This window comes from Rana temporaria, chromosome 1, assembly GCF_905171775.1.
Source record: "Rana temporaria chromosome 1, aRanTem1.1, whole genome shotgun sequence".
NCBI lineage: Eukaryota > Metazoa > Chordata > Amphibia > Anura > Ranidae > Rana > Rana temporaria.
In genome coordinates, this window is record NC_053489.1 from 53,718,155 (window position 1) to 53,736,757 (window position 18,603).

The following is an 18,603-nucleotide window of genomic DNA, read 5'->3' on the forward strand; positions in this document are numbered from 1 at the left end:
CGCTACGGCCTCAGTAGATGCATCTGAGAAGATGTGCAGCTCTTTCCTCCGACTGGTAGCAAGGGAAGTCGGAGTGTAGCAGCGTGGTATACGGATTCCATCTAAGGCATGTGACGACTGTTTCCAGGACTCCCACCTTGAAAGTTTGTCTATTGGTAGTGGGGCATCCCAATCTTTGATAGTCTCTGAGAGCTGTCTAAGTATGGATTTACCTTGTATGGTGATGGGAGCCACAAATCCCATTGGATCGTATAGGCTGTTCACCACTGACAGAACTCCACGCCTGGTAAATGGTTTGTCTGCAGAGCTGACTTGAAAGCCGAAGCTGTCCTTTAATAAGTCCCACCGTAGGCCCAGACTTCTCTGCACGGGAGGCATGTCCATCCCCAGATTTAAGTCTTTAAACCCTGTGGCATGATCGCCAGGTTGAAAGGCTTTCATAACAGCAACACTGTTTGAGGCAATCTTGTGTAGTCTGAGGTTAGCCTCAGAAAGCATAACTTGTGTCCTTTGGAGCAGGTCTATGGCTTCTTCCGCTGTAGGTAACGATTTAAGTCCATCGTCCACATAGAAATCTCTCTCGACGAAATGTCGAGCATCTGCACCATACTCCTGTTCTCCGTCAAGAGCAGTCCTTCGTAAACCGTATGTTGCGACGGCAGGTGAGGGGCTATTTCCGAAAACATGAACCTTCATGCGGTATTCAATCATCTCATTGTTCATGTTGTTGTCACGGTGCCACAGAAACCTTAGGAAGTTCCTATGGTCTTCTCGTACAATAAAGCAATGAAACATTTGTTCAATGTCCGCAGTTATGGCAACTGGCTCTCTTCTGAACCTCATGAGTACACCTACAAGGTTGTTGGTAAGGTTAAGACCAGTGAGAAGAATATCGTTCAGGGATACGCCCTGATGTTTGGCACTGGAGTCGAACACTACCCTAATTTGTTTTGGCTTACGTGGATGGTACACTCCGAAGAAGGGTAGGTACCAGCACTCATCGTGTATTTGAAGAGGTGGAGCTGGCTCAGCATGCTCATTGTCAAAGATCCTCTTCATAAAGGTAATGAAATGGTCCTTCATTTCAGGCCTGTTCTTTAATGTTCGTTGAAGTGAGTTGAATCTGGATAAAGCCTGTTCCCGATTGTTTGGCAGTTTGACCTTTGCAGCACGAAGAGGCAATGGTGCAACCCAGCTGTTAGACTCATCCTTGAAGAATTCTTTGTCCATTATTTTGATGAACTCTCTGTCTTCAACTGACAAGGCTATTTTGTTGTCACTTGTGGTACAAAACACTGTGGTACCTAGGTTGTCATCACAAAGGATAGGAGTGACATCAGGTACTTGGATGATGTCAAGAGGCTTCTCCTTTATTTCATAATGGTGAGGGCACTCTTTGAAGTGGGATGCGCGTCCATTTCCTAACATGTAAGTTTTGAAGGAGTGGATCTCAGATGATGTACACATTCTATCCAAGCATACATCGCCCACTATTACCCAGCCTAGATCAAGTCTTTGTGCATAAGGGGCATCCTCAGGTCCATCACACTGCTCACGTACCTTATGTACTCTAAGAATGTCTCTTCCTAGCAAGACTAAGATTTCAGCATTCATGTCCATTGCGGGAATCTCATCAGCAAGGTGCCTTAAGTGAGGATGGTGATATGCAACCTCTGGAGTAGGAATCTCTTCTCTTTCGTCTGGTATCTGGTCACACTCGACTAATGTTGGTAGGAGTATGCCCTCTTTCCCTTCGATATGAGACACCATGAACCCATCGACCCTTCTGCCGAAAGTCTCTACGCGACCAGAACAGGTTCTGAGAGTATACGGTGTGGCATGACCCTCAATGCCAAAGATCTCAAAGAATTTAGGCTTGACCAGGGATCTGTTGCTCTGTTCATCTATTATGGCATACATCCTGGCAGCTTTTTCAGGTTGACCCTCTGGGTATACCTTAACAAGGCATATCTTGGCACAGCACTTGTGATCTAAACCTTCTCCACAGACTTCTGTGCATGAAGAAGAAACATTCTCCTGGGCTAGAGCGTGGCTTCGTTGCTCCCCGCCATGATTTGAGAGAGGGGTGGAGGTAGGTAGCTGCTGTGGGCTGTCTGTAAGTGGAGTAGGATGCATAGCTGTCACATGTCTTTCGCTGCTGCATTCTGTGCACTTGATGACAACTTTACAGTCCTTGGCAAAATGACTATAAGAAGCACAGCACCTGTAGCATACTCCAAGTTTCTGGAGAATCTCCCTGCGCTCTTGTAAAGTCTTTGCTCTCAGCTCTCGGCATTTCTTAAGAGGGTGAGGGTTCTTGTGAATAGGGCACTGACGATTAGGATCTTTATCTTTATCACCCGAATCACTCTGGTATGCATGAGAGGATACGGGTGGTGAGATGTCTGTCCTTTTAACAGATATTGCTCTATGAAAGTCTCTGTGTTTAGCTGCTGTGTTGTCATACCTTGGAGATGGTGATGAAGCAGGCAAGTTGGGTTCACTGAAGCTGAAGCTGGGATCATTTCTCATCCAGGCTTGTTCACTGATGAACCTGCAAAAATATGAGAATGGAGGAAAGGATACGTTATAGTCTCTTTTGTACCTTGAGCCCTGCTGCGCCCATCTCTCCTGCAGGCCGTATGGCAGTTTAGACACCACTGGATTGACACCATGAGCAGTGTCCAGGAAGCTTAGACCAGGTAGACGTGGGTCTGTCTTTGCCAACTCTAACTCCATGAGGAGGTCACTTAGATCTTGGAGCTTGCGATAGTCTTTGTTCCCTATTTTTGGGAAGTTTTGCAGTCTCTTGAATAGAGCGCTTTCTATGGCTTCTGAGCTACCATAGGCTTGCTCAAGTCTTGCCCATGTGGCAACAAGACCTGCATCTGGGTGGTCAACATGTACTGTCCTCAGTCTTTTAACACGATTTGCAGATTCTGGCCCCAGCCACCTTATGAGCAAATCAAGTTCGTCCTTGCTATTAAGGTTGAAATTAGCAATAGCAGCCTTGAAGGTTGATCTCCAGGCCCTGTAGCTCTCTGGACAGTCATCAAACCTTGAGAGGCTGGTGATAATGAGCTCACGGCATGCCATATAGCTGGCTAAGTCATTCAAGTCTGATCTCTCACTCTTTGGTGCCAAAGTAATCTGTGGAACCCCTTGGGTGTGAAAGTTCTCTGGTGAAGAAAGGTGAGGTTTACCAGGATGAAATGATGTTGCATGAGCGCTTAACTTTGGTGTAGTCTTTAAGGCTTCTGCTGGCTGTGGCTGGAGCTGCGGCTTGTCGCTGGAAGTCACCTTGTTGATGGCAGGAGTTGATATGGTTTGCTGCGTAGATGCTCTGGCGTTGTGGACTTGAGGAGACTCAGGCATTTTGAGCTGGGAGGTCCCTGAGTTGAGAGTCAGAACAGTGTTGTTAGTAGGAGGTACAGGAGATGACTCTGTATCTTTGTAAACATTATGCTTTAGCACATAATCACTGGTGCGATCAATTGGATCTTCCAGTTCTGCTGGGATAAGACAGTCTGAATTAGTACTTTGACCCATTGCTTGTTCAAGGACTTTCAGCCTTGCTAGCGCACCTGCTTCCTCTTTCTCTATTTGCAGAATCTTTATTTGGGATTCCATTTCTGCTTGGCGAGTTTTGCTCTGGGCTTCCATCTCTGCTTGGCGAGCTTTGCTTTGGGCTTCAAGAGCTTTGCTTTGGGCTTCCATCTCTGCTTCAAGAGCTTTGCTTTGGGCCTTCATCTCTGCTTCTTTCTTAGCAAGGGAGCTTTGCGCTTTTTTGGATTCAGCATCAGCGCGGGCCTCTATTAGCTTGTCGCTTAATGTTGAACTTCTGGAGCGAGAGGATCTAGAAGAACGTGCAGTGTGCTTGGTTGATGTTGATCTGTGAGATCTGGTCTCTTGCAGTTGAGCAATGCGGAGTTCTGCCTTACACTGAGCATTTTTCACTAAGAGATCCCTTTGTTGGTTCAGTGCATCAGTCTTGGTCAGTTCTGCTGAAGAGTCCTCTATATTACAGTCTTGCAAGAAAGCAGTGTATTTTGCAGACAGCCGTTGGTAGTGTTCATACGCAGCAGACAGGCGAACTATAGAATCTCCTAGTTCAGCCGGTTGATCATTAAAGTGTGGCAAAACTGACATGCAGTGTGAAGTTCTGTCCCAGAAGTCCGATAGCTTGCTGGAGAACTTATCTCTAGTGTATTCATAGTTTTCTCTGAGTTTCTGTATTGGTTTTATTGTACGCTTGGGTCTTACACTCTGTTCAGCAATATCTGCAGAGACTGCTCCCTGTACGTCTGCGGGTTCAGAGGCATGATGAATCTGCGTTGGTTCAGCCGTAAAAGAGTGTTCAGAGCCTTGTCTAGACATTTCTCACGGTTTTGTAAAAAATGGTACTGTCTCTTTAAGAAGACGAACAGCAGCTTAGACAGGTGGGGTAACACAGTTCAATTAGAGAAACAGCTTTCAACATTCACATGAAGCGCAGTAAGCTTGTGCGACCATGTGCTTACACAAGATGGCGGCTGGCACTGAGCTTGATTGCAGATTAGGCACACACATATACCCAGCAGGCTGTAAGAATTCTATGCATCTTTTGACTATTCTGACTCCGATTGTTGTGATAGCGATATATCCCTTGCTGAGACCTCTATGCCTGGCCTGTATAAGCAGATATACTCACTGCGGACAATCCTTGTCAGACAGCTGAACTCGTCAATACCGATTCATTCAAAAGAGGTGTTTATTCTTTAAACTTCAGGGGTTACAGCAGATAACAGGAACAGCAGATGCATGGTGATAGTATTGTGCGGTCAAAAGATGATGCCTTTCCTACCTTGGGCAGAGTACATGAGTGTCCTTCTACATGTGGCTTGCTGGCTGAAGAGATGACACAGGAAGTACTCCACACAGGAAGCAGGGAGGGGCATACATACAGTGAAAATATGTGGTAACTCAAAGAATCACATAAACATGTGCATTGCAACAAAGGCCACTAGATGGCAGCATAGGATAACACATAGATTTAGCTATGAGAAAATAGTAGGCAAACCACACTATATAGACTCTAATCTATATAACAATGCTAATATTAACTGAGGCTATGCATCTCATATTCTATGCCCCTATTGGGGCAGCACACTTACGCCAGTCGAATCTTAGGCTAAGGTCGGCGTATCTTGCTTTCTGAATACAGAAAAAAGATACGCCGGCGCAGCTTTGAAATTAACGCGGCGTATCTATAGATACGCCAGCGTAAATAATGCTGAATCTAGCCCAGTGTCTACATCTTGGCACATTGTTCTTGGTTCCATTTCATTGGTCCAATCTCATTACAAGCGCTGCATTTTACTGGTTTTCCCAGATATCTGTCTCATTGATTCATTCCACCCAAGTGCTGTGTTTCATATAAAGTCCCATTATTCCCCTTTCCCCCAATTCCAATTCCCCTCTTTCTCATCTGTCTCTTTCCTTTGAAAACTGAAAATCCATAAACGTTTTTCAGTTCATTAAAGAAATCTTAAATGCTTGATCTAAGATACTTTATTATTAAAGTGTAACTATGGCCAGAATCATCAATGGCATATACCGTAGTCTGTCACATCAATTTAAAGCCAGGCTGCCCAGCAAAAGTGGCAGTTATGGTTACAGAAAGTTCCAGTCAGGGCTGCTGAATGGTCAGAGCAGCTGTCAACTTACCAGCAGGGGGCACTCATTGCAACAGATTGGATAAAAGCACAGCTTCCTGTAGTTTACATGGTAACATGACAATGCTTTTGTGGCATTCGGAGCTGGTGCATAGTGTTTTCACCCTGTCAAAGGAGAACATTTATTCACTCCAGTAAAAACAAAATCTTGCAAAAATACATTTACTAGGCATATTTTTCCATTTGAGTTTTTATATGCTTCATGGGTATTGATTTTTTTCCTTTTTAATGAATAAGAAACACAGGGGTTGATTTACTAAAAGAAAATAGACTGTGTACTCTGCAAGAGCAAATGGGATGAAGATTCGCTTTGCAAAGAATACTCAATCACATGCAAGAAAAAAAAAAAACAGCATTTTTCAACGCAATAGTGTCATCTGAGGAGCATTACGACTTTTTATTTACCAGCTTCAATACTGCTGTATGTATATATACTTGAGGTAGTCATACCAGGATCATTGTTAAGACTACAACCGTGATCACAGTATAATTTTTTCAGTAAGCGATCCCCACAGTAAAAGTAGTCCTAGAGGCTATACAGCCACGGGATTACTTTTCCAGGCAGCGGTGTCCCGTCTTTACTGTGCTCTCCCTTCTAATCAGGGAGCCTGGTAATGATGCAACTGGTGGCATTGGCTTCCCAGATACAGTGAGGGGAACTGATATTATTACTTTATGCTCACGCATAAAGGCGAACACAGGCGTCGGTCCCTCGCTCATATGTAAACATCGATCGCACCACACATGTGAGGTATTACCGCAAGCGTCAGAGTTAGAGCAATAATTCTAGAGCTAGACCTCCTGTATGACTCTAAACTGGTAACCTGTGAATTTAAAGCGTTGCCTATGGATAATTTAAAGTACCGTATTTATCGGCGTATACCGCGCACTTTTTTGCCCTGAAAATCAGGGCAAAATCGTGGGTGCGCGATATATACGCCGATACCCGCTTTCCCACGCCGAGTTTGAATACTGCGCCGACATATACCGAGCGCAGTACACTCGTGTATAGTCGGCCAGTCTCGGCTCCTCTCGCGCTGACGTCCTGGACGTACAGGACGTCAGCGCGAGAGTAGCCGAGACTGCCCGACCATACACGAGTGTACTGCGCTCTGTATATGTCGGCACAGTATTCAAACTCAGCGCGGGAAACGAGCGGGGAGGACGCGAGGACACCGCAGAAGGACTCCGGACCCGACGAAGAGGACACCCGAAGCCGCAGACGGACGCCGGACCCGACGAGGCCGCCGATGGACGCCGCGCAAGACACCAAAACTGTAAGTACAAAAAAAAAATTTCCACAGGAATTTCGGGCAACTTTAGGGGTGCGCGCTATACACGGGAGCGCGCTATACCCCAATAAAGACGGTAATGTAGTTTGTCACCATTCCACAGGCATGAGCAATTTGAAGGTGTGACATGTTTGGTATTTTTGCTATTTACTCAGCATAACATCATCTTTTATATTCTACAAAAAAATGGGTATTATATTGTATTTGTGTTCACTAAAATGTATAAACCACTTGCCGATGTACGTCGGCAGAATGGCACAGCTGCGCATATTGGTGTACAGGTACTTCCCCTTTAATATGTGCAGGCGTGGACCGCGCACGCGCCACCGTGCTCGCGACCCGGTCGGGTACTCCGTGACCGCGGGTCCCGTCGACCCGATCGCCGACTGTGTCCCGCAATCATGTCACAGAGCTGAAGAACGGGTAGAGGTAAGTGTAAACAAACCTATACCCGTACTTCCTAATCAGACTGTCACTGATCGTCTGTTTTCTGTCAAAGGGAACGACGATCAGTGACGTCACACACCAAGCTTTGTCCCCACACATTAAAAAATCGCTCCCTTAGGGCACACTTAACCCCTTCAGCGCCCCCTACAGGTTAACCCCATTCACCGCCAGTGTCATTTTCACAGTAATCAGTGCATTTTTATAGCACTACTCGCTGTAAAAATTACAATGGTCCCAAAATAGTGTCAAAAGTGTCTGATGTGTCTGCCATAATGTCGCAGTCGCGATAAAAATCGATGATCGCCTCCATTACTAGTAAAACATTTTTTTTTTGAAAAATGCCATAAAACTAACCCCTATTTTGTAAACGCTATTAGGTAGATTCAGGTAGAGTTAGGCCGACTTATCAGTAGATAAGTCGACCTAACTCAGAATCTACGCCGACTTATGTTTAAGCGTATGCTCAAACAGAGATACGCTTAAACATATCTAAGATACGACGGCTTGCGTCGTCCTATCTTAGATTGCAATATTTTGGATGGCCGCTAGGTGGCGCTTCCATTTCGGTCGGCGTAGAATATGTAAATGAGGAGATACGCCGATTCACGAACGTACGCCCGGCCGACGCAGTACGTTTACGCCGTTTGCGTAAGAGATAGGCCGCGTAAAGTTAGAGCTAGGCCCTAGTGGAATAGTAATGTTAAGTATGGCCGCCGTTCCCACCGCGAAATTCCAATTTTTTTACGTTGTTTGCGAATCGGGATTTACGTTGTTTATGTCCACGTCTAAATCAATAGGCCCGTGCGGCACACTGGGAAATGTAGGCGCCCGGCGCATGCGCAGTAACAGAAAAACTTCAAAAACGTAAGGTCAAGCCTTATTACCATTAAACACGCCCCCTAATACAGATTTGAATTCGGCGCCCTTACACCCGCCCGCTTTAGGCTACGCCGACGTATATTAGCAGGCAAGTACACTGAGAATCATTACTTGCCTAGCTAACTTACGGCGGCGTAGCATAAACACGCTAAGCTACGCCGCCGTAACTTTATTCCATTCTACCTGAATCTACCTATATAACTTTTTTTTTTTTTTTTACAAAAAAAATTGGTAGAAGAATACGTATCGGCCTAAACTAAGGAAAAAACATTGTTTTTTTTATATATTTTTTGGAGTTATTTATTATAGCAAGTAAAAAATATTGAATTTTTTTTTTCAAAAATGTCGCTCTATTTTTGTTTATAGCGCAAAAAATAAAAACCACAGAGGTGATCAAATACCACCAAAAGAAAGCTCTATTTGTGGGGAAAAAAAGACGTCAATTTTGTATGGAAGCCACATTGCACGACCGCGCAATTGTGAGTTAAAGCGACGCAGTGCCGAATCGCAAAAAAGGGACTGGTCCTTTAGCAACAAAATGGTCCGGGGCTTAAGTGGTTAAAGCATATTTTTTTCAAAACATTTGCATTTGAACAGCCACTGTGCAACTACTGTGTGACATAGAAAAATTGCAACACCCACAATTTATTTCTCTAGGTCCTCTGCTTAAAAAAATAAATAAATATATCTATATAATGTTTGGGGGTTCTAAGTAATTTTCTAGCAAAGAAATTAAAGATTGCTCACCTTTAAAGGACAGCCAATCAAAGAGGTGGGTTGTTTAGCCAGTTTCTTTCCCAAATACCAAAAACCGCCACATCTTTGCACGGATGGAGGATCACTTCTCATTACACCTGATTATGAGTCAACTTCACTTTACACATTGCAATGCCCCACTTCCCTGGTGGTTCCAGGTCTGATCCATAGATTAAAACATTGTTTTATTAAAAACTGTATATTTAAAAAGATAAAAAAATCCTTTGAACACACATTAACCGCTTTACCCCCGGAAGATTTTACCCCCTTCCTGGCCAAAGCACTTTTTACAATTTGACACTGCGTGGATTTAACTGACAATTGCGCGGTCGTGCGACGCTGTACCCAAACAAAATTTGCATCCTTCTTTTCCCACAAATAGAGCTTTCTTTTGGTGGTATTAGATCACCTCTGCGTTTTTTTTTGTGCGCTATAAACAAAAGAAAAATGACAATAAAAAATAAAAAAAAACACAATGGGCCAGATTCAGGTACGAGTTACGCTGGCGTATCTCCAGATACGCCATCGTAACTCCGAGTGTGCGGCGTCGTATCTATGCATCTGATTCTTAGAATCAGTTACGCATAGATTTCCTTAAGATCCGACCGGCGTAAGTCTCTTACGCCGTCGTATCTTAGTTGCATATTTACGCTGGACGCTAGGTGGCGCTTCTGTATATATCCGCATTGAATATGCAAATTAGATAGATACGCCGATTCAGAAACGTACGTGCGCCCGGCGCATTTTTTTAAATCGTTTACGTAAGGCTTTTTCCGGCGTATAATTACCCCTGCTCTATGAGGCGTAGCCAATGTTAAGTATGGACGTCGGGCCAGCGTAAATTTTTTTAAGTTTTACACCGTTTGCGTAAGTCGTTCGCGAATAGGGCTGTGCGTAAGTTACGTTCACGTCGAAAGCATTGACTATTCACAGCATAATTTGGAGCATGCGCACTGGGATACGTTCACGGACGGCGCATGCGCCGTTCGTAAAAAGCGTCATTTACGTGGGGTCACGAGTAATTAGCATAAAACACTCCCACCTCTTCCACATTTGAATTAGGCGGGCTTACGCCGGCACAGTTACACTACGCCGCCGTAACTTACAGTGCAAGTTCTTTCTGAATACGGGACCTGCCGCTGTAAGTTACGGCGGCATAGTGTATCTGAGATACGCTACGCCCGCCGAAAGTTACGCTATTGTACCTGAATCTGGCCCAATATCTTTTACTTCTTGCTATAATAAATATCCCCCCCAAAAAAAAAAAATATCCCAGCTTTCTTTCTTAAAAAAATAATTGTTTTCCTCAATTTAGGCCGATATGTATTCTTCTACATATTTTTGGTAAAAAAAATCACAATAAGCGCAAAAGTTATAGCGTTTACAAACTATGGGAAAGATTTATGGCATTTTTATGTCTTTTTTTTTTTTTTTTACCAGTAATGGTGCTGATCTGCGATTTTTAGCAGTATTGCGACATTACGGCAGACAGATCGGACACTTTTGACACATTTTTGGGACCATTGACATTTATAGAACTCTTAGTGCTATAAATACGCACTGAATACTGTATAAATGCCACTGGCAGGGAAGGGGTTAACACTAGGGGACGATCAAGGGGTTAACTGCGTGTTCCCTCACTGTGTTCTAACTGTGGGGGGATGGGACTAACTAGGAGAGATGACAGATTGTTGTTCCTACTTTGTAGGAACTCCTGATCTGTCTCCTCTCCTCTGACAGCACAGGGATTTGTGTGTTTACACACACAAATCCCCGTTCTGACTCTTGTGCACCGATCGCGTGTGGCCGGAGGTGATTGTGTCCACCTGCCATGTGCATCGGGTTCCCCACTGTGCAGCAGGCGCATGCGCGTGTCTCCGGCGGTGCTCTTCTGCCTTCTGGTGGCTCTCCTAGGCAAAGCAATATATATACAGGATTTCGCCCAGGAGAGCCATTCTGTCGCAGTATATCAGTGTGAGCCGGTCAGGAACCTGTTAATATATTAAATCTTACAGAATGTGAGATTTTAGTGATTGTGTTTTGATCGCCTTGAACATTTATATTCATTAACTGCTTGCACTTCCGGTTCTATGGCATGCACGCATTCCCGCCGGTGGCCTGTTTTTGCTGTGATTAGACACAGCGGGAGCTGATTAGTGGGACACCCGCTGATCATTAGGCAGAGAACAAGAACGGTGATGTACACAAGGCAGATCACTGTTCTGTCAGTACAGAAGACATGGATCCTGTGCCTCTACCAAGCAGGGGCACCAATCCATGCCTTCTCCTAGTACAAGCACCTCCCTCTCAGTAGTAAAACACTGGTCAGGCACACATTCAACCCTTTCATTTCCCCTACCATTAACCCCCTTCCCTGCCAATGTCATTAGTACAGTGACAGGGTATATTTTTTTGGCATTGATCACTGTATTAGTGTCACTGGGGTATTAGTGTCACTGGTCCCCTAAAAAGTGTCAGTTAGTGTCCTGACTGTCTGCCGTTTTACTATAAGTCGCTGATTGCTGATCATTGCTAGTAAAAAAAACAAAACCCATAGTTTGTAGCCGCTATAACTTTTGCGCAAACCAATCAATATAAGCGTATTGGGATTTTTTTTTACCAAAGACATGTAGCAGGATACATATTGGCCTAAATTAATGAAGAAATTCGATTTTAATTTTTTTTATCAGATATGTTTTATAGCAGAAAATAAAAAATATGTTTTTTGTTTCTAAATTGTCTGTATTTTTTTCTTAGCGCAAAAGGGGACTGTCCCCTGAAACTGGGGATGTCTGGTCACCCTACCCTAAGGACCAGGACACATCGGACACCAGTGACCACGGACCATACTTACCTGAAATGCCTGTAACCTCATATTAATTGTAAGTAGCCATTTGGCTGTGTGTTTTGTCTATTTTTATTAAAAACCCTTTTATACTGCACTTAGATTGGCGCATCCTTGTTCTTTCTTTGTTTTCCCATAGGAAAACTGCCGGGTTAAAAACCGCTGGGAATCCCGGCAGGAAAAAAGAGAGCTGGTTCTCTTTTTTTTCCTGCCAGTTTTCCTGTCGGGAAAACTGCGATGGAGCATGCAAACGGCCGAGATTCCCGGCCAAAAGCTCTCATGGCAGTTTTCCAGACGGAAAACCCGGCTGTGCGTACGAGGCTTTACACAGTGCCGTATCGCAAAAAATGGCCTAGTCATAGGTGTGCGCAGCCTATTGCATTAGGGTGTGCACTCCAAAGCTCAAACACACTCACGATCTTCATTCGGGAAGGGGCCAGTAAATTACATACTTACTTACTGGCCCTTTCCCCCACTCATTCTAAAACAGCCCCACAGCAACAGCCAGCGGGAGAGGAGAGGAAGGAAGCCAAAAGCGCTGTAGGGAGAAGGCGAGGAGCTAGGGCAGTAGGGGGAATTTGTGCTGCACAGGGTGATTAGGGTGTGCCTGGGCACACCTGGCACACCCTGTGCGCACACCTATGGGCCTAGTCATAAAGGGGCCTAAACCTTCCGGAGCTGAAGTGGTTAATTTATATTCAACCTAAATCTTGCAAAAAAAATAAAGAAAAAATATTTGAGATCTCCAGCACAAATTTATTCCTATTCCATATTAGATTATCATACTTTTAATATTGTGTGCTGAAATATGGGAGACCAGAACCTACTAAATCAACATCAGCATCGCAGAGCTGACCAAACAAAGCTGTTCCATCGTACTGGGCTTCTTAACCGCAGCTCTGCGTCCAACACAGTTTGTCATGAGCACAGTCTGCCTGTGTTTACACAGCTGCTTAACCCTTGTGGTGCAGCGACACACGCACAAATACCAGCAAATAAAATATAGGGAACCCAATGGCAAACGCTGGCGCATAGCAGAAGAAAGTTTTTTTTTTTTTTTTTAACACGAATATGTATATGTATAAAAACAGTACAAGGACGCAGACATTCAAATATGGCCAGGCATAGGGTGAGAATATTTTAGGAAGGGAGATACTACACTCCATTTAACCACTTAAGGACCGGACCATAATGCTGCCTAAAGACCCAAGGTGTTTTTACAGTTCGGGACTGCGTCGCTTTAACAGACAATTGCGCGATCGTGCGACGTGGCTCCCAAACAAAATTGGCGTCCTTTTTCCCCCACAAATAGAGCTTTCTTTTGGTGGTATTTGATCACCTCTGCGGTTTTTATTTTTTGCGCTATAAAAAAAAATAGAGCAACAATTTTGAAAAAAATGCAATATCTTTTACTTTTTTCTATAATAAATATCCCCCAAAAACATATATAAAAAAAAAGGTTTTCCTCAGTTTAGGCCGATACGTATTCTTCTACCTATTTTTGGTAAAAAAAATCGCAATAAGCGTTTATCGATTGGTTTGCGCAAAATTTATAGCGTTTACAAAATAGGGGATAGTTTTATTGCATTTTTATAAATTTTTTTTTTTTTTACTACTAATGGCAGCGATCAGCGATTTTTTTCGTGACTGCGACATTATGGCGGACACTTCGGACAATTTTGACACATTTTTGGGACCATTGTCATTTTCACAGCAAAAAATGCATTTAATAGCATTGTTTATTGTGAAAATGACAGTTGCAGTTTGGGAGTTAACCACAGGGGGGGCGCTGTAGGAGTTAGTGTTCCCTTAGTGTGTGTTTACAACTGTAGGGGGGGTGTGGCTGTAGGAATGACGTCATCGATCGAGTCTCCCTATAAAAGGGATCACTCGATCGATGCAGCGCCATAGTGAAGCACAGGGAAGCCGTGTTTACATACGGCTCTCCCCGTTCTTCAGCTCTGGTGAGCAATCGCGACGGAGCGGCTATAAACAAATAGCCGCGCTGTCGTCCCGGATCGCTCCCCGAGGGGACCCGACTGCCGCAAGTCGCAGGGGGGGTCCCGATCGGACCCCCCACCCACGTCTAGGCAGGGACGTACAGGTACGCCAATGTGCCTGTACGTGCCATTCTGCCGACGTATATGTACATGCGGCGGTCGAGAAGGGGTTAAAGTCTATCCTAAGATTTTTATTTTATTTTATGAAAGGTTTAAAACCCCTGTCAGATGTACTTCTAGACACTTTGGGGCAGATCCACAAAGATCTGCCCCGGCGCATCGTATCTGAGATACACTACGCCGCCGTACCTTACCTGGCTTTGGTTCGAATCCATAAAGATTTTGCGCCGTAAGTTACGGCGGCGTAGTGTATCTCAAGCGGCGTAACGGCGCGGAATTCAAGTTGGGCGGGTAGGGGGCGTGTTTCATTTAAATGAACTGCGCATGCGCCGTCCCTAAATTTCCCGCCGTGCATTGCACGAAATGACGTCGCAAGGATGTCATTGTTTAGACTTGGACGTAAATTACGTCCATCCCGCGATTCACGGACAACTTACGCAAACGAAAAAAAAAAATCAAATTAAACACGGGAACGACGGCCATACTTAACATAGCAGGTCTAACTATACGCCACGAAACAGCAGCTTTAACTATACGCCGGAAAAAGCCGACTAGAGACGACGTAAAAGAATGCGACGGCCGCTCGTACGTTCGTGGATCGTCGGAAATAGCTAATTTGCATACTCGACGCAGAAAACGACAGGAACGACACCCAGCGGACGCCGAAGAATTGCATCTTAGATCCGAAGGCGTACGAAGACGTACGCCTGTCGGATCTAACCCAGATGCCGTCGTATCTTGTTTTGAGGATTCAAAACAACGATACGACGCGGGAAATTTGAAAGTACTCTCTCTGTGGATCTGCCCCTTTGGGGGTTATTTACGAAAGGCAAATCTACTTTGCACTACAAGTGCAAACTACGGCCCAGATTCTCAAAGACTTACGACGGCGTATCTCCAGAATGGCCGCCGTCGTATCTATGCGCCTGATTCATAGAATCAGTTACGCATAGATTTGGCCAAGATACGAGCGGCGTAAGTCTCCGCATCAAATATGTAAATGAGCAAGATACGCCGATTCACAAACGTACGTACGCCCGTCACAATTAGTTACGCCGTTTACGTTAGACATACGCCGGCGTAAAGATAAAGCAGGTCTCTAGGTGGCGCAGCCCATGCAAGGTATGGACGTCGGAACAAGCTTATCTTTTTACGTTGTTTACGTAAGTCGTACGTGAATGGGGCTGTGCGTAGGTTACTTTCACGTCACAGGCATTGAGCCGGCGTATCTTTGGGCGTAAATACGACGTGATACTGAGCATGCGCGCGCATGTGCCATTCGTTCGGCCATGCATCCACATGGGGTCACGCTTAATTTAAATACAACACGCCCACGACCTGCCTACTTTGAATTACGCGCGCTTACGCTGGCCGATTTACGCTACGCCGCCGTAACTTAGGACGCAAGTGCTTTGTGAATACAGCACTTGCCTCTCTAAGTAGCGGCGGCGTAGCGTAAATAAGATACGCTATACCCGCACAACGTAAAGCCGCCCTACATGAATCTAGGCCTACATGTGCAAAGTACACTTGAAATTGCACTGAAAGTGCACTTGGAAGTGCAGTTGCTGTAAATATTAGGGGAAGATGTGAAATGAGGGGAAGCTCTTTTGATTTTATCATCCAATCATGTGCAAGCTAAAATGTGTTTTTTTATTATCCTTACAGGCCCCCCTCGGATCTACAGCGACTGCACTTCCAAGTGCACCTTCAGTGAAATTTCAAGTGCACTTTACACTTGTAATGCAAAGTGGATTTGCCTTTTTGTAAATAACCCCCTTTGTCACCATTATTGCCTCTCTTATAGATGTAAAAGGGAATGAGAGGAAATCTCTCTAAAGGGGAAATTTCCTCTTATGCCGCGCACACACAATCGGAAATTCCACCGAAAAAATGTTTCCAACGGAATGTTGGCTCAAACTTGTGTTACAAACACACGGTCACACAATATTCCGATCGTCAATAACGCAGTGACGTACAACACTACAACGAGCCGAGAAAAATGAAGTTCAATGATTCCGAGTGTAACGGAATGACCCGCGACAAACAGAGACTTTGGAAGAATGAGGGGTACTCCTGTACCGGCGTCACCAAGGAGTCTTATGTCTAGGGTCACCTTATGTCCGATAGGGCCATAGGGTGACTGAGAAATTATATCCTAAATTACAGGACAGGGGACATTACTGATAGCTCATATTGCAAGATCCTGCAGTATGAGCTAAGTGTTGGTTTATTCTATGACTCATCTCTCTGTGTAGACTGTTGACATGTTAAATGTGGCTGGCTCTTGAAAGGTCTTTCATTGTGTGATAACACTGCTTAAAGCCTATTGATGCTCAGAGGTGTGAATACCTTTCTGTCGGAGACGGACCGTCTGTTTAAAGATGTGGATTGAGAAGAAATCAATGTGTGATGGTGTTTTGTTTGAATTCTGTTAATGAAGGAATGTGCAGTGATTAGGTAATGATAATTATAGCCCGGCGCCGAGATGTCTGGAATGTTTAGCAATTAGCCATCTGAAGGTGTATTAAAGCCCCCCCAGGGTGTTATGTGTGGGTGGAGAGTTTGATGGTTCCTTTCATGCTTGAACTGTATATAAACTTGAGAGCTAACCATTAAAGTTGTCTTGCATTTGAAACCTGAACAGAGCTGTGTGTCTCGTGTCTGGGGGGAAATTCTTATGGGTCGTGTTCGTTTGCCTGATTGTGGAGTGTCGATAAGCTGTCATGGGTTGATGGAAGGTCGTAAACGGTGGTGACCATTACACCGAGCATGCGCCGAATTGATTCCGATCATGCGTGTTTTTTTTGCGCATTGGAATTGCATACAAACAATCGGAATTTCCGACAAAAACAAAAAAATTAAGAACCAACTCTCAAATTTTCTCTCAAATCAGTAAAAAATAGTCCGTTCAGCCGTGTTTTCACCATTCCCTCGCCCCCTCCCCCCCACTATAAGCTGCATAAAGCAGTTGCATAAAGAAGTACACATGTAGCGCTACCCCCGGAGGAGCCGCTGGTTAGATTTGGGATCGGCGTATTTAAGTTACCTCTATACTGTGTCTAGGGGTGATGGTGGTGTTGAGAGCAGTAACAGAATGTCCAGATCGTTGGTTGATGTTTTCAATGCTTTATTCTCTGGTCAAACACGACCAACATGTCAACTTGAGGTAGACAAGATAGGTTGGTGAAGGAAGAGCAACTTCACAGTATCAGACTATGGATAGTAAAGGCAGTCCTGCTCTTTAGCAATTGTATTCGTTCTCGTCGCCACTCCAGCCGGAGTGGATAAAGTGCCCCCGAACAGACCTCTCTCACAGGCCTGGCAGAGCGCCACTTAGAGCTTCTGGGAGGACCGACTTGGCTCTAATTAAATTGGGATGTTAAGTTGAGACCTCTGCCACAGGCCTAGTGCTTGAGAATGAGAACGATAGAGCAAATCCTCCCAGCTTGTTTTTTGGGGTCACCGACTGACAGTTTGAATGTGACCTGTCAGTGTCCTGTCACCCAGATCCCCGGTGGTTCGTTCAAGCCCTGTTGCATCACCTGCCTCCGGGTTCTCCTCAGACCGATCCCCCACCGAACAGCACCCAGCTTGGGATCTTCTTAATAGGTATGGGAACCCAGTAAGTCACTGGGGTCCCCTGGCAGCATCAGTTGCTCCGGGCTATGAGAGCCCAGAGTCAGGAACTCCGCATAGCACGCGACCCCGGCCTGGTAGGCCATAGTGATGGGGCCCGTGATGTGCACACACCCTAAAGGTGGGTGCCGCACCTGGAACCAGGAACCCGTGAAGAACCCCGAACAATGGCCTCCGCCACAGAAATACCCCTCCCCAGCTGCTGAGAAGAAGCGGCTCCGCCTAGACCCCCTCTGGCGCCACCTGCCGCCCAGAGATGAGACTGCATCTCTCGGGCACAGACTGACCCACAGAACAATCCAGATTTGGCGACAGCCAAATTTAACAAATTAAGGAATGAGAGCAACATAACTCTCTCATTCCCCCACTAAATTTAAATATAGCACCTGTACGACAGTACACAGGCGCTACACACATATAGTTACATAGTTGGTAAGGTTGAATAAAGACAACACTCCATCCAGTTCAGCCTGTGTGTGTGTTATGCCGCGTACACACGATCGGTCAAACCGATGAGAACGATCTGATGGACCATTTTCATCGGACCAAACTGATCGTGTGTGGGCCCCATCGGTTATTTATCCATAGGTTAAAAAAAAGCAATCTTGTTTTGAATTTAACCGATGGATACCTAACCGATAGAAAAAAAAATGATCGTTTGTAGGCACGTCCATCGGTTAAAAATCGACGCATGCTTGGAAGCATTGAACTTCGTTTTTTTCAGCACGTCGTTGTGTTTTACATCACTGCGTTCTGACACGATCGTTTTTTTAATCGATGGTGTGTAGGCAGTGGCGAAACTACCACCATAGCGACCCACGCAGGCGCTATGGGGCACGCAGCCGAGTGGGGCCCGGTGAGGATGAAGAATGTAAGCCGGCTCCAGGGGCGTCGTTAGGGCGTGGCTTGGG